The sequence below is a fragment of the Bombyx mori genome, chromosome 18 (assembly GCF_030269925.1).
Source record: "Bombyx mori chromosome 18, ASM3026992v2".
In the NCBI taxonomy this organism is placed as follows: Eukaryota; Metazoa; Arthropoda; class Insecta; order Lepidoptera; family Bombycidae; genus Bombyx; species Bombyx mori.
Genome location: NC_085124.1, coordinates 5,507,028 through 5,524,930, shown reverse-complemented (window position 1 = coordinate 5,524,930; position 17,903 = coordinate 5,507,028).

The window sequence follows — 17,903 nt, the reverse complement described above, 5'->3', positions numbered from 1 at the left end:
CGTGTCGCCTATACTGGCGAGAAAAGCTGCTGCGTCGTCCGCCGTGACCATCGTTTCAGCTGAGCGATCACCCGCGGCCTCCGTCGCGCCCTCTAAAACACCTACACTTGCTCGTAGGTCGCCTGCACCCGCCTCCTCGTGCTCCGACTCTGACTCGGACATGGAGGTCGACCTCGCCCCCGCCTCATCGACGGATGGATTCACCCTGGTACAGAAGGGTAAGAAGCGTGCCGCGGAGTCTCGAGCTCCCGCGGCCGCTAAAATTAGCAAAGCCGTGAACGCGTCGCGCCCCCGCCCTCAGACTCCCGTTGCGCCCCCAGCCCGTGCCACTCCGTCGCCGCGTCCGGTGGCACAAAATAAAACCCAGACCCCTCCCCCGGTTATCCTTCAGGAGAAGGCAGCTTGGGATCGAGTTTGCCTAATATAAATTTCACGAATGCCCGTAACCTCGCGAACGGCATTCAAATTAAGGTTCAAACATCCGACGACCATAGGGCCCTCTCTTCTTACCTCCGTAAGGAACGTATAAGTTTCCATACTTATACGCTCCAGGAGGAGCGCGAACTCCGCGTTGTAATACGCGGAATCCCTAAAGAGTTAGATGTAGAGCTCGTCAAGGCCGATCTGTTAGAACAGGGCTTTCCAGTGAATTCTGTGCACCGTATGCACACCGGTCGCGGTAGGGAGCCATATAATATGGTTCTAGTCACCCTCCAGCCTACCCCCAAGGGTAAGAAAATCTTCAACACACAGACCGTCTGTAGGCTCTCCGGTATCGCCGTCGAAGCCCCCCATAAAAAAGGCACTCCTAGCCAGTGCCATAACTGTCAATTGTACGGGCACTCTTCCCGTAACTGTCACGCGCGCCCCCGATGTGTTAAGTGTTTGGGCGATCACGCCACGGCCCTCTGCGCTCGCGACCAAAAAACCGCGACGGAACCGCCTAGCTGCGTCCTGTGTCGAACACAGGGTCACCCCGCGAATTACCGTGGTTGCCCCCGAGCCCCTAAAATAAATCGCCGCGTCGCCCGCCAAAACCGCCTCCGAGCTTCCGGCCCAGACATCAAAGCCTCGGCACCCTCTGCGTCGCAGGCTAAGCCAGCGTTCGTTCCGGCGGCGGTGCCCAGTGTCTCGGCCTGGGCAAAACCGCTGCCGTACACGAACACGGCTACAACTCCCTCCTCCGCGATTCGTCCCGCCCCCGCGACTCGTCCCTCTCCCGCGACTTGCCCTCCGACCGCGTCCGAAAATCTCGCTTTAGCGATCGACTTCTTTCAGTCGATCAACTTTGAGCGCGTTAACGCTTTGGGCGACGCCATTCGCGCTGCCTCCACTGCACAACACTTTATCGCCGTTGTGCAGGAATACGCCGACGTATACGCGTCATTAAATACGTACGTCCTCCCCTCACTCCGCCGGTAATCAATGGCGTATATAAGTAGAATAAAGCCCCTATCCGTAACGATAGGATTTTTTAACGCTTACGGTCTCGCAAATCAACGTGATCAGGTTTCTGACTTTTTGCGTGACCATCAAATTGATATCTTTTTAGTGCAGGAGACCCTACTTAAGCCCGCGCGCCGTGACCCTAAAATCGCGAACTATAACATGGTCAGGAACGACAGGCTCTCTGCCCGTGGTGGTGGTACCGTCATTTACTATAGAAGAGCCCTGCATTGCGTCCCGCTCGATCCTCCCGCGCTCGCTAATATCGAAGCATCAGTGTGCCGAATCTCACTGACGGGACACGCGCCCATCGTTATCGCGTCCGTTTATCTTCCACCGGATAAGATCGTTCTGAGCAGTAATATCGAGGCGCTCCTCGGTATGGGGAGCTCTGTCATTCTGGCGGGCGACCTAAATTGTAAACACATCAGGTGGAACTCACACACCACAACCCCGAATGGCAGGCGGCTTGACGCGTTAGTCGATGATCTCGCCTTCGATATCGTCGCTCCGCTAACCCCGACTCACTACCCGCTAAATATCGCGCATCGCCCGGATATACTTGACATAGCGTTATTAAAAAACGTAACTCTGCGCTTACACTCGATCGAAGTAGTTTCAGAGTTAGATTCAGACCACCGTCCCGTCGTTATGAAGCTCGGTCGCGCTCCCGATTCCGTTCCCGTCACGAGGACTGTGGTGGATTGGCACATGCTGGGCATCAGCCTGGCTGAATCTGATCCACCATCGCTCCCGTTTAACCCGGACTCTATCCCGTCTCCTCAGGATACCGCTGAAGCCATAGACATCTTAACGTCACACATCACTTCGACATTAGATAGGTCATCGAAACAAGTTGTAGCGGAGGACTTCCTTCACCGCTTCAAATTGTCCGACGATATTAGGGAACTCCTTAGAGCTAAGAACGCCTCGATACGCGCCTACGACAGGTATCCTACCGCGGAAAATCGTATTCGAATGCGTGCCCTACAACGCGACGTAAAGTCTTGCATCGCCGAAGTCCGAGATGCCAGATGGTCTGATTTCTTAGAAGGACTCGCGCCCTCCCAAAGGTCTTACTACCGCTTAGCTCGTACTCTCAAATCGGATACGGTAGTAACTATGCCCCCCCTCGTAGGCCCCTCAGGCCGACTCGCGGCGTTTGATGATGACGAAAAAGCAGAGCTGCTGGCCGATACATTGCAAACCCAGTGCACGCCCAGCACTCAATCCGTGGACCCTGTTCATGTAGAATTAGTAGACAGTGAGGTAGAACGCAGAGCCTCCTTGCCACCATCGGATGCGTTACCACCCGTCACCCCGATAGAAGTTAAAGACTTGATCAAAGACCTACGTCCTCGCAAGGCTCCCGGTTCCGACGGTATATCTAACCGCGTTATTAAACTTCTACCCGTCCAACTCATCTTGATGTTGGCATCTATTTTCAATGCCGCTATGGCGAACTGTATCTTTCCCGCGGTGTGGAAAGAAGCGGACGTTATCGGCATACATAAACCCGGTAAACCAAAAAATCATCCGACGAGCTACCGCCCGATTAGCCTCCTCATGTCTCTAGGCAAACTGTATGAGCGTCTGCTCTACAAACGCCTCAGAGACTTCGTCTCATCCAAGGGCATTCTCATCGATGAACAATTCGGATTCCGTACAAATCACTCATGCGTTCAACAGGTGCACCGCCTCACGGAGCACATTCTTGTGGGGCTTAATCGACCAAAACCGTTATACACGGGAGCTCTCTTCTTCGACGTCGCAAAAGCGTTCGACAAAGTCTGGCACAATGGTTTGATTTTCAAACTATTCAACATGGGCGTGCCGGATAGTCTCGTGCTCATCATACGGGACTTCTTGTCGAACCGCTCTTTTCGATATCGAGTCGAGGGAACCCGCTCCTCCCCACGACCTCTCACAGCTGGAGTCCCGCAAGGCTCTGTCCTCTCACCCCTCCTATTTAGCTTATTCGTCAACGATATTCCCCGGTCGCCGCCGACCCATTTAGCTTTATTCGCCGACGACACGACTGTTTACTATTCTAGTAGAAATAAGTCCCTAATCGCGAAGAAGCTTCAGAGCGCAGCCCTAGCCCTAGGACAGTGGTTCCGAAAATGGCGCATAGACATCAACCCAGCGAAAAGTACTGCGGTGCTATTTCAGAGGGGAAGCTCCACACGGATTTCCTCCCGGATTAGGAGGAGGAATCTCACACCCCCGATTACTCTCTTTAGACAACCCATACCCTGGGCCAGGAAGGTCAAGTACCTGGGCGTTACCCTGGATGCATCGATGACATTCCGCCCGCATATAAAATCAGTCCGTGACCGTGCCGCGTTTATTCTCGGTAGACTCTACCCCATGATCTGTAAGCGGAGTAAAATGTCCCTTCGGAACAAGGTGACACTTTACAAAACTTGCATAAGGCCCGTCATGACTTACGCGAGTGTGGTGTTCGCTCACGCGGCCCGCACACACATAGACACCCTCCAATCCCTACAATCCCGCTTTTGCAGGTTAGCTGTCGGGGCTCCGTGGTTCGTGAGGAACGTTGACCTACACGACGACCTGGGCCTCGAATCAATTCGGAAATACATGAAGTCAGCGTCGGAACGATACTTCGATAAGGCTATGCGTCATGATAATCGCCTTATCGTTGCCGCCGCTGACTACTCCCCGAATCCTGATCATGCAGGAGCCAGTCACCGTCGACGCCCTAGACACGTCCTTACGGATCCATCAGATCCAATAACCTTTGCATTAGATGCGTTCAGCTCTAATACTAGGGGCAGGCTTAGGGACCCCGGTAACCGTACTCGTCGAACTCGACAAAGAGGTCGACGTGCAACCTAACCCATGCATCAGCCCGCTGAGTTTCTCGCCGGATCTTCTCAGCGGGTCGCGATTCCGATCCGGTAGTAGATTCATTCGCGAAACAATTGCTCTTGAGTTGTTAGGTCTCCTTCGGAGGCGCTCGGGCAGTTGTTAGCAAATCCCACCCCTCTTGGCTGAGCCTTTGCTCGCCCACCTGTCCTGGTGAAACTGGAAAGGCCTTCGGGCCACCAGTAAACTCTCAATCATAAAAAAAAAAAAAACCTTAGAACTTATATTTCAAGGTGGGTGGCACATTTATGAACTAGAAATCTATGGGCTCCAGTAACCACTTAACTGTGTGGGCTGTGAGCTCGTCCACCCATCTAGGCAATAAAAAAAAACAGAATAACAATGTCAAACTCACCGGAACATGTTTGTTTACGTCAAACGTGTCAATTGAGATGACGGCACCTTTGAGTGCACATGTGGAGCGTTTTGTTGATTACACATGTGACATAACAATACGTAACAATCACAATTCTGTCTGCACTTCTAAATTTAAAGTAGGTTAAGGAAAAGTAGGTTTCTTTTGACTTCGACTGTTGTTTTCAAGTGTCTCGTTTTTATCTATTTTTTTCTTAATTGCTTGCTGAGGTGCATTAATTTACCGCCCACCTGGTTTTAAATAGTCACCGAAGCTTATAGATGTCAACAACGTAATTGCCCCACCCATCTTGAGACATAGGCAGTGTGGTGGTAGCTACCACTGCGAGCTCATAAGATGCCCTACCAACAGTAGCGTTTTCCTGATTGTCCCTATGCTTCCCTTAGTCTTAATTATGGAAATAATGCTACATAAAATTCTTCACGTTTGGCAAGCTGGCAATAGTACCTATTTGGTTGATAGTTGTTTTCAAATTTACATTGCCGGAGTCGATTGCTGGAGCGTATATTTATTTATTGAATAAATTGTTTGCCATATCCCACAGATATTGTAATCAAACCAAACAATTGAAATAAAAGTGGTAGTAAATCTAAGAAACCTATTTATGGCTATACCCTGTGGTCAATAACCTTAAAGGTATGCCACTTAATTTCTAAGATATGAAAAGGGAAACCTGAGCACAATTGCACAGTAACAATTGAAATAGATCAATTTAATACCTACTTGACTACGGAAATTGATGCCATTATGACGACTAGAGACCTAATACCGCATCTAGGTAGAAGGACTTCAACGTATTAGAAGAATTCGAATAAGAAAAGGAAAAATGACAGACGGCAGTGGCAGAAATAGGAGAGAAGAAAAGGGATGTAAAATCTTTAAGGCTTTTATACCAATAATTAATATAATATTATTATAAAATATTATTATTAACACTAAACATAACATAACGGGTTAAATAACCCATTTTGAACTTTTGCATTGAAAATGCACGTATCATCTTATTGCGTTTGCACATTTGACTTCAAGACTTTTTCTCACCAATTAATCTATTGTTATTATACTATTTTTTTGTTTCGTTTTGTTTATTTTGAGTAATACTTGTTGTTAAGGATCTCTAAATCCCCCTCCAAACAAGTTTTTATTCTCGCCCACCACCGAGCTTCACTTCATCGAGCGATCGCGAACGCATATACAACTTTAACGATTACATTATCTACTACACTCATATTGCACTTCATGATTATTTGTTCTTCAGTTTTTATCTTTTAATAAACCTGTAAATACGAACCAAATCGTTTCATTGAAGAGAACAACAAGACATCCAGCACGGAACCCTTGTCGTATACCGTTATCTAGCCGCTATGGTAGAGAAACAGGTACCAGTAAGTGTTAACATACAATAACGTATACAATATAAGTCCAGGACGAGCAAGAGTCATAAAAGAGTCGCCACACGAAAATCTGTAACATTCTTAGGAATAAGTTGAAAAAATCGATACGCCAACCAAATTTAACAGAACAATAGACAGAGGCAGTTTTTATAGCGTTTTTTTTTTTAAATATAACTGAATGTTGTTTCGAACGATTTATGTGTAACGAGACTTATTATGCGCTTTGTAATTAATGAATATTCGTGACGTCAGAATAATTTGATTTTGAATTATTAATAACTAAACGTGACTCGCGGTTTCATCCACAATAAAATTTTGATTCCGTAAGAATGAAACAATTTGCATTTTCTCGGGATAAATGGTTGTCATAGTCTGGTCTGTTAATTATTATTTCCATAGCAGACGCTGCTATGGCAACTTTTTTATATGCATGCATTAAATATGTGCTTATTAGGCGATACAGTTAGAATTTCGAATTTATTTGCATTTAAAAAAAATCATGAATGCGAAATTCAAAGTGTAAGAAAATTTAGCAGTAACAGAACTTTAGCATTTAAGAGGATTAGCTCGCCCACCTGTTCTGGTGAAACTGGAAATGCCTCCGGGATAACAGTACATAATCCGTCAATCATATAAAATATTGTTTTTTTTTTTTTAAATAAATTAATCAAATTCCAACACAATTTTGCATAATGTAGCTTTAATGTAATTTATTATTATTTTGTTATCATTTATTTATAACCTGGTATGTATACATATACAGAAAAATATAAAAAAAAAAAAATACTTAGTCGGGGTATGTCTATGTCATTTCACCTTGCCCGATGCCCCCTTGGGTTTTTTCGGTTATTATGGTCCTCCTACTAATTTCCTTATTAGTGAATACGGCTAGATCTTAGATTATAATTTAATAGATTTATTTTTAATATTTGAACATAACACAACTGTAAAAAAAAAAATTTCGTTCTTTGTCCTAATGTTTATACTAGGTTTTTCCGGTTAATTATTCACAAAAACGAAAATAAAATACCTTTTTTTGGTATAAAGTTTGCTTTCGTGATAGTTATAGTAATAATACTCATTTTTCAATTTTTTTATAAATTTTAATAATTTTAATACTTAAAAAAAAACCGCGTTATGAGAGTGGGGTGTTTACGTTTACACAGTGCCACTAGATGGCACTCGAGTCATAAACAACGATCAGGTGTTTTGTACAAGCCCAGAAAAACTTAAAATGTCACGAAAGTGTAAATATGATGCTGATGCATTTTGTTTCATATGTGGATGATTTTATTAAGGTTCAAAAGAAAACTGTTTCATGCCATGTATTTTTTTTTCGTCTAATTACGATCTAAAATATCGAAATTTTATGCTTTCCAATCAAAGTCAAATTTGGTGTTGATCCGTGTAAGCATTGAATACATGACAACGCGAAATCCCATAAAATGTCAAATAATAAAAGAGTGTTCGACAATTTAGCAGAAGATACCAATTTGGGACCCCGCCATCCCGAGTTATTATTACAACTGCTTTTCATTATTTCTCTGTAAAAATATACTAAAAAATTTCTAAAGCTTATTAGTGACATCTATTGGTACAAGTAAACAATCAAGTTTGCATTTCTCAAAGTGACAAAGTGGCTTGGATTGAGGAACATAATTGTGTAGTGTGCATATTAATTCATAGATGGCATTGTTTTGTTTCCAGGTGCTGCTTCACTAGTTCATTTGGTATATAACAGATGGCGCTAAATTTAAAATAAGATAACACAAAACTCTTTGGAGATAAATGATATAATTATTATTATTGAAGCTAAAAGTACAATATTGGAGAACCAATTAAAATTATATCTTTTACATTTTTTTCTACTATAATGATATTTGACGTTATAGTATTAACATCGATATATCTCGGGAAAGAGTTATTAATTAGATGGGCAACACAGGGTGGTACAGGCTGGGAAAGTTCAATATTAGCATTATTCGTTAGAACAACATTAATTATATAACGTACTAACATCTCTTGTATATTACGTGGTAGTAATACCATTATATCATAAGTTATGACATTTTATACTAACACAAAAGATGCAGCGAGCGTATCCCACATTATGGAGTCTGCTAATCTTCAAGTGTTTTTAATTTTTTTAAATTACTTAACGGGTTCATAGGAGCTCACGAGTGATAAGTGGATGGAGTGGTGATAAGTTTACTATAGTGGCTGCAGAAATCAATAACGTAAATGCTGTCCCCTACTTTGAGACATGAGATCTAGCCTCAGTTCTGCAGTACAACGATTGTCCGGCTTTCAAACCGGAACGTATTATTCTTAGACGGTAGATAGATTAGTGGTACCTACACGTGCGGGCTCACAAGACGCCCTACCATGGGTAAAGTCATGCTCATAGGAAGACGAGCATACAGCTGCTTGATAATCAGTTGTAGCCGTATCTAATTTAGATAAGCCAAGGCGCTGCCTACCGCAGAGGAAACTCTTCAAAAATCGTTTGCAGAAAAACATTTCCTAGCGCTCAAGAGATGAAAGATAGGAAGTTAATTCTAAAGACGTTAATGCGTGGCAAAAAATTTATCTCGAAACACAGAGGCTATGAACACAGTGAGTATTAGGTGGTATGTATTATATGGACTCTACTACCGTTTTTTTTCTACCTGTTCTGATAGCCTTGAGAGGCTATATCAGCGTTACTCTAGCGTGTAGGTGAGCTCTCAGGACTCAGCAGTGCTTCGCAGAACCTACCAGCGGATCGGAAACGCGACCCACTGAGAAGATCCGGCGAGAAACTCAGTGAGCTGTGTCCGTGGGTTAATTTACCCGCCGAGCCCTTCGTCGCAAGCGACAGGTTCGGCGAGGACGGTGACCAATGCTTGAGCTACCTAAAAGCAACGTTTATGGATCGGAAGGATTCGTAATGACGTGCTTAGGGCGACGTCGACCCTTTACTATACGGTCCACAGGATCGGGTATGTAATTTTCGGCGGGCAGGACAAGAGGGTTTTTATGTCGTGCCGCCTTCTCAAAGTGGCGCATTGATGCCGACTGTATAATATACTTACTAATTGAGTCAAGCTCCAGGTCATCATGGAGATCCACATTCCTCAAGAACCACAGTGTTCCAATGGCTATCATGCAAAAACGTGATTGAATGACTTGAAGGGGTTTCAAGCTAGTGTGGGCCGCGTGAGCGAACACTACACTTGCATAGTATAGGACCAGGCGTATGCAAGTTTTGTAAGTGTTACCTTATGACGTAGGGACAATTTACCTCGCTTGCAAATCATTGGATAGACTTCTCCCGTGGCGGGCGGTGTGATGAAATAATAATATGTAAATAGAAGAAGACTGTATCATCTCAAACAGCGCCTCAGAGCACTGCTCCAAAGTGTGATACATGAATGATCTATATTATGTTATACTCGCGTCCCGATTGTTGAACTGTGCAATGCTGACGAGGAAATGTGGTAGAAGATATCTGCTGAGTACATCATCAGGTGACACGATAGGCTTGTTATCGGTGTCCTCTAAGCTGAAATAAATTAGCGGCTTACCCCGTGAACTCTTAGGTACGTTACTTTGAATCAGTACGAAAACAAAGAATGCGAATCATCGCGATCGGTGTGCGTAGTGCGAGTTTTTTAACGTTCTCGATAGCGTAAAAGTTAACCCAATTTTGTATGCAGTTTGAATAGCGCCTCTAGCAACAAACGTAGGCAAACGGTCCTATTCTATACAAATATGAGCTAACTTTTACGCTATCGAGAACGTTAAAAAACTCGCACTAAGCACACAGTTTTGTTTCGTTTTTTCCTACCTATTCGCTGGTAGCCTAGGGGCCATTCCAGCTACGCCCGGACGGGTAGGTGTGCTCACGGGCTCAACCTGAGAGAATTGGCTAACACTAGCCCTAGCAAGAGCAGTGCTTCGCAGAATCTAGCACCGGATCTGAATCGCGACCCGTTGAGAAGATGCGGCGAGAAACTCAGTGAGTTGTCTATGGGGACATCGTTACGTGTTAATTTTAATAGATCCTGCTTGCCATTCGAACTTTTATTTACAAAAAACCTTAGATCTTTTGTTTTCTTTGTCTGATTTTCCGCTGCCACTAAGAGATTTCGTTTTGAAGTTCAATGTACGATGATTTCACGGTCATTGCAGTCAGCATAATGCGTCTATTATGAACCGTGGTAAAAAGTAAAGTGTCTGTAATTACGTTAGCTTTCGGCGATGTTTTGTTTGGAGTTCTTAGTTTTAGTAACGGATCTCTTTATTTGATTTGTATGCTATCATTTAAATTTAATAAAGAAATGCGTAATAATAACTCAATAAAATAGAAAATTAAGCCTTTTATAGGTTTCGATAATAACCTTTTCCATGTAAATATCAGAATGGAAAGCAGTCGACGTCGCCCAAAACACGTCATCTCGGATCCTCCCGATCCACTAACGGTGCTTTTAGGTACTTCAAGCACCGGTCACCGTTCCTGTCGAACCCGTCGCTTGCGACGGAGGGCTCGACGAGTAAATTAACTCTCAGACACAGCCCACTGAGTTTCTCGCCGGATCTTCTCAGTGGGTCGCGTTTCCGATCCGGTGGTAGATTCTGCGAAGCACGGCTCTTACTAGGGTTCGTGTTAGCATCGTCGTCAGGTTTGAGCCCCGTGAGCTCACCTACGCGGTTACGCTGTCACGCTGTCACGCACAGTCACGGTTACGCTGAAATAGCCTCTCAAGGCTATCAGCTTAGGTAGGAAAAAAAAAAGGAAATATATAGTTCACGTAAGCATTTTTTTTGTGGGTGTTTAAATTTCGAATACTACCTAACTCAGAATTTTAAAAACAATTGATTTGTTTATTAGTTTGATTTCAAAATTATGCAACTACTGGTAATTTATGTATATCTTCGAACTCGCTTGTAGTCTGGCAAGGGTAGAATTATTTTCACTAGCAGCGGTCGCCGTGAGAGCGGCCGGTGAAAATGTTTTGGCATCAGAAAGTGAAACCACGTAGCCAGCCTTGACCGTCACGCCTCCCAATCTTTCCGGAGGAAATCATAATATTATCGCAATTCGTTTTGTCTTCAAATAAAACGATTATCTAATTTCGTATTCCATTTGAGTTTTAATATAATGTAAAAGAATTACACAACTAATATACATTTACCTATACTAGAGGTCCCGCAGTAGTCGAAATTCGACTATAATTAATTAGAATTGTAAGTTTAACACTATTATGATTATATTTTATATTTCTATAATCACAAATTTCGCCAAGACTACACTATAAAAAATATTAACAAAGACAAACAATATTTAATCTATTCTCAATTTGACAACAGACTTCAAGAACAAAAGTTTGACAATAATAGTATGCATGCGTGTGTGCGACAAATACGTGGTATGTAGTGTGTGTAATGTTTTCTTTATTGATTTAATGTATCTTTTATGCATTATTTAAAAAAATATTAGCATTGTGCACTTCTTCTCTATATTCTCTATTAGTGTGGAAAATTTCATACTCCTCCGTCCGCGCAATTTTCGTAAAAAGGGATACAAAGTTTTTGCTTCACGTATTAATATATATTACGTATTATTATAATTGACAAGTCGCCAATACTATAGTATTTTTTTAAACCTATACCTTATTATGTGCGGGACTAAAGCTGGGAATATTTTTGTCGAGTGACGTGTCATTGAACTAAAAAAGCACTAAGATAATCGATTCCTTTACCTCTTTACTTTTACTTCCGTTGAATAGGCAGTGATCTCTGTGTGCCAAGTGCGAGTTTTTTAGCGTTCTCGATAGCATAAAAGTTAACTTTGCATTTGGAACAGCGCCTCTAGCGGCAAACGTAGATAAACGTTCCCAACGCCATACAAATTAGAGTTAACTTTTACACGATCGAGAACGTTAAGAAACTCGCACTAAGCACACAGAACTTATGTAGTGTCGACCCGGAGCACATAGGACATAAATGCCACCAAGCTGAATTCTTTAGAATTCTTGATTACATTACTATAAGGGTTATATTAAGGTTACTTACTATTTTACTGAAATAAACGATATTATATATTAAAAATATTAAAAATTGATAATTTTGCAAAAATGTTTCTATACTAAACTCAAAACTTAAGTTGCGATTTAGATGTACAGCACATAACTAATAATAAAGTCACAGCTGATTTTTTGCTCAATACATGTCCGTGATTCATCAAACGTGATGTAACTTAATGTTATCACTATTACATTATGTCGTTACATGCAATACACTTCCTAATAGCATTTTGAGAAGAAAGTGTTTTTTTCTTGTGTCGTATTATGGTCAATTACACTTTCGAACATGATGCAATTGTATTCCGTAAAATAATGGCGTTGGACACGTAACGTTACGATTACCGTAAGGCCGACGACAGATTGTTGGAGTATTCTGTTGTTTGTTTTTGAATATTTATTATCGCGTTATGAAAATTTATGTGAGTGAATTTTTGGGAATGTGTGCCTGAGATACAACAAAAATCGACACGCGGGAAATTGGGCGCGTGGTAAACCATGAAGTTCTTTCAACGAAATGTGGGTTTTTGGGTTGTATTTATTAAAAAAGCATATATATTTTGTTACCTCCCTTAATAATGCCTCTAGGTATAAGATCTGTCTCTGTAAACACATATTGTTTGTGTATTTTTGTTTCATACATTCATAATGTGGATAATTAGGGATGCACCCCCGATTACTCTCTTTGGACAACCCATACCCTGGGCCAGGAAGGTCAAGTACCTGGGCGTTACCCTGGATGCATCGATGACATTCCGCCCGCATATAAAATCAGTCCGTGACCGTGCCGCGTTTATTCTCGGTAGACTCTACCCCATGATCTGTAAGCGGAGTAAAATGTCCCTTCGGAACAAGGTGACACTTTACAAAACTTGCATTAGGCCCGTCATGACTTACGCGAGTGTGGTGTTCGCTCACGCGGCCCGCACACACATAGACACCCTCCAATCTTTACAATCCCGCTTTTGCAGATTAGCCGTCGGAGCTCCGTGGTTCGTGAGGAACGTTGACCTACACGACGACCTGGGCCTCGAATCTATCCAGAAATACATGAAGTCAGTGTCGGAACGGTACTTCGATAAGGCTATGCGTCATGATAATCGCCTTATCGTTGCCGCCGCTGACTACTCCCCGAATCCTGATCACGCAGGAGCCAGTCACCGTCGACGCCCTAGACACGTCCTTACGGATCCATCAGATCCAATAACCTTTGCATTAGACGCCTTCAGCTCTAACACTAGGAGCAGGCTTAGAGACCCCGATAACCGTACTCGTCGAACTCGACAAAGAGTTCGCCGTGCAACCTAACCCATGAATCAGCTCGCTGAGTTTCTCGCCGGATCTTCTCAGCGGGTCGCGATTCCGATCCGGTAGTAGATGCATTCGCGAAGCAGCTGCTCTTGAGCTGTTAGGTCTCCTGCGGAGGCGCTCGGGTAGCTGTTAGCAAATCCCACCCCTCCTGGCTGAGCCTTTGCTCGCCCACCTGTCCTGGTGAAACTGGAAAGGCCTCCGGGCCACCAGTAATACTTCATATAAAAAAAAAAAAAATTAGGGATATTAAAAAAATAAGTAAAATATCCATATATATTAGTCGTTTCAGACACCAAGTAAACACAATTTAATAAGTGAAAAACGGAAAACCTATATAGTATAGCTACATATACACATTCTTATACAGAGATTGTTCGCGAGGCGAACAGATTTTTTCTTCTCAAAAATGGTTCTTCTAATTTTTGGCTACCGTTTTTCTTTTTAGCTGTAGGAAGAATTAAAAATCAGTAAGAAGTCAATTGGGTGTTTAGATAAACTAATGACCTTTTAGTGGAAAGTATGTACACATAAATATTAGGGCAATTTTAACTAAGACCACGGAGAATTTGAAAAAATGATATTTATTTTGAAATCCATGTGAAAAACATATAAAATTCTACTACTTCTTTTTAATTAATTCTCATTCTAATAATAATGTTAAATTCTGTATTGAACTCGCTCATTTTGCAACTCATAACTGAAATATATATGTATATATAATTTTTGTAGCAATTTGTTAGTCTGTGCAAGCCTTAAATGATTCAAAGAAAGCAAACCGCATTACGAGAGTGGCGCTAAATGTAAGCTGTGTTTATACAAAACATTGAAATAATCACAGGCTTTCTTCTAAGCACTGTTTTTTTTTCGTTGTTATTATACTTTGACTGTTGAGAAAGGTAATCGGTTTCAGTTTTGCATTTATCACCTAAGATGTGCTCATGGTTGTTCAAGTTTTCGGTAGGCAGCGGCTTGGCTCTGCCCCTGGCATTGCTGAAGTCCATGGGCGACGGTAACCATTCACCATCAGGTGGGCCGTATGCCCGTCTGCCTACAAAGGCAATAAAAAAAAAAAAAGTTTATGGTTCATCTATCTATCTGGTTTCTGGTTTACCAGAGTCCATGGAGAACAGAAAGTAAGAATAAAGTCTCGATCAGTGTTACCAGAAACGCTGTCCTTAAAGCTTTTTTTAATCCACTGAAATTCATTGAATTCAAAACAATATTTTTTTCTAAAATTATCTATTTTCTTTAAATATATAAAAATGAATATATTAAATTTTGCTTTTTTTAATTGTTATATATAGGTAGAGGCCGATGTGGTTTTTTCAAAAAACGTAATTGAAATTTAATGTTCAAAAATGTTACCATACAAAATTGCCAGGGTGAATTTTTGTCATTCTATATTTAGAAATAAACTTTCTAAGTTAGCATCACCGGTCTCAATTGCATCGGTACAACCTCGTTCTTACCCATCACACCGGAACCCATGACAAGTTCGGGGAGGCCATGGGTTGAGTGTTGGTAAAGACACGTAAGGACTTGGAACAAGATAAATACATAATAATATGTATACTTAGATCAAATAAAGTACAATCAGTTAATAATTACTTTAATGAAGTTACGTTAGTCAAAAAGTTTTAATGAGATTATTTAAGCTGTTTTTGAACAGGTTCCCTTTTCGAATTTTTTGTCTAATGTAACGTAGTGGCTGCGTCTCTTGAGTATACCAGTAAAAAAAAAATTACTATACAGATCCCAGATATCAACAACGAATTAACTGGTTGAAATGTAGATATTGTTTTAGCTAAAAACGTTTTATGGATCGGGTCGTGAATAATAAATGTAAAATCATCGAATTCACTAATATCGGGATATCGGGATTGCAAAACTTTGAAAATTAATCAATATTGTTATGCAAATTGTACAATTAATTCTCGTTAAGTTTTTAATACTATCTCTATATATAAAAATGAATTGCTGTTCGTTAGTCTCGCTAAAACTCGAGAATGGCTGGACCAATTTGGCTAATTTTGGTCTTGAATTATTTGTGGAAGTCTAGAGAAGGTTTAAAATGTGAAAAAATATGAAAATGCTCGGAATTGTATAAAAACAAACAATTTTGTTTTTCCTTTGATGTGTCCCCCGTCCAACGGATTCTTTTTGTTTGTTTTAAGTTTATTTCATACAAAAGTTTAGGTCTTTTATTTATCGATTGAGGCACTACGAAGTCTGGGTCAGCTAGTAATGAATATAAATAATTACAAAATCCCATAAGCCTACATCAGGGTCGCAAGTCCACTGGCATTGTCCATATAAACCTGTCTCTGTGCAAGAAAAAATTAAAAAAGTCGATTACTATGGACATACAAAACCTTAACATGCATTCACTCATATATTCTCGCGCGTAAGTAGAATAAAACGTAGGCTGTGGCTTCTGTAAGTTAGAAAAATACTAATAATAAAACTGTTACCTTATACATCACAAAGTTTTTATTTGTAGTAATGACCATTTTTAACCTTTATACCTATTTACCCTTAAAGCCAATTAATATAGTACTTTCTCCGAATGATAACAACAGTATGTCTGATTACATACCTTTATTTTGGATTGGCGGAACTTAATTTAACGGCCGCTGACTCCTTTATGCTTTCTACAAATAATAAAGAGATTTGTCAACACGTTTCTCAACAATAATTTCCCACTTTCTTTTATACAAAAAGTGTCGAAATATCAAACAATAGGTTTCATAGTAGTATTTACAATGCGGAATATTTGGTTTGTATCAATTTTTATTATATGTTTTTTTAATTCTATTTTTTTTATTGCTTATATGGGTGGACGAGTTCACATACCACCTGGTGTTAAGTGGTTACTGGAGCCCATAGACATCTATAACGTAAATGCGCCACCCACCTTGAGATATAAGTTCTAAGGTCTCAGTATAATTACAACGGCTGCCCCACCCTTCAAACCGAAACGCATTACTGCTTCACGGCAGAAATAGGCAGGGTGGTGGTACATGCCCGTGCGGACTCACAAGAGGTCCTACCCCCAATATTTTATTTCTTCATTATAGGTTGTAATTTTGGTATCAGGTTTTGATCTGGTACAGTCATTCATGTTACTAGGCCCAGTAAATAATTCAGTGTTAGAGATTGGTCCGCTTGATGCTGAATGGCGGTATCAGCAGCACGTCTCCAACTACACTGAGATACGAGAATGAAGTCTCAGTTGCATTGTAGATATCTTTATAGCCGTATAGAATGTGTCAATAAACAAAATGGTCTAATTAGCATTGATTAAAAAAGTTTGGTACCATAAAGATTTGTTTTCATTAAGTATTGGCTTTCTATAATAAGTTAGCATCCTCCTCGAAACGTATTTTTTAATCAAAGAAAATAAGCAAGGTCAACGGCCATTAGATAAAAAACATAAAGTAACTGACAGTACGGAGAGCTTTCTTTTTTGAAGAAAACAACAAAATCTATATATCTTTGGACAATAATACCTTAAATAATAAAACGAATAGTCGTTTACTGTCTTTCTTAGAATGTATCATCTTATTTCTTTAATTTTTCATTTGTTACTTGATCGAGAATATGATTAACATTTTTGTGTGGTCACATGAGGCTGTGTAGAATGGATGGCCGTAATTGAGGGTCGACGCCCTCCTGATTGCGACAATCAAGACGGTCTCAGAAAATATCTTTTCTATTGTTGTATTAGCTTATTCAATATATTGAGGTAGTAGTTTTAAGTTCTGTCGAAATTTTTTGGATACGACAGTGATTGATGGGATTTTGATATTTCGTTTTGCTTGAAAAAAGTCATCTAGCTTTTATTATGCGTTTTCCTTTCCCCAAAATATGTTTTGTAGCATTTTCAAACACGGATAAGGTAGGTAGTTTACTTTTATTCAATATTATGTATTTGAGTCTTTCAAATATCTTTTAAGTGTTATTTCTTTCATAACCATCACGCTCAAAAAGGGACGTCGTTTTTAAAAAAACCATTAATATAGTTCAAAACTCGGTTTGTGTATTTTACGCCAATGGTTCACAGACTGTTTGTTGTTATTGTTCCATAAATATATAAATAAAGGTAGTAAATAAACATGATATAACTCTCTCAATAATTAAACTACATTTTTAATGGCATCATAACATATTCGTATCGGAGACTGGTAAAAGTGCAGCTTACAAGTAGAGCGTGGTAGATTCGTGACCAGATAGATATAATAATCTGCACGATTATGGAGAGAGTTCGTGTAGTAGCGCTTGTGACAATTGGACCGATTCTGATGATGGGCAACATGCTTAAAAAACCGAGTGTAAACTATCAGAAATAATGTCTAATGCACACGATAGATTAAATTGGTAAACTCAATCCTTAATTTTAAATGTATCGTGTTTTAGTGT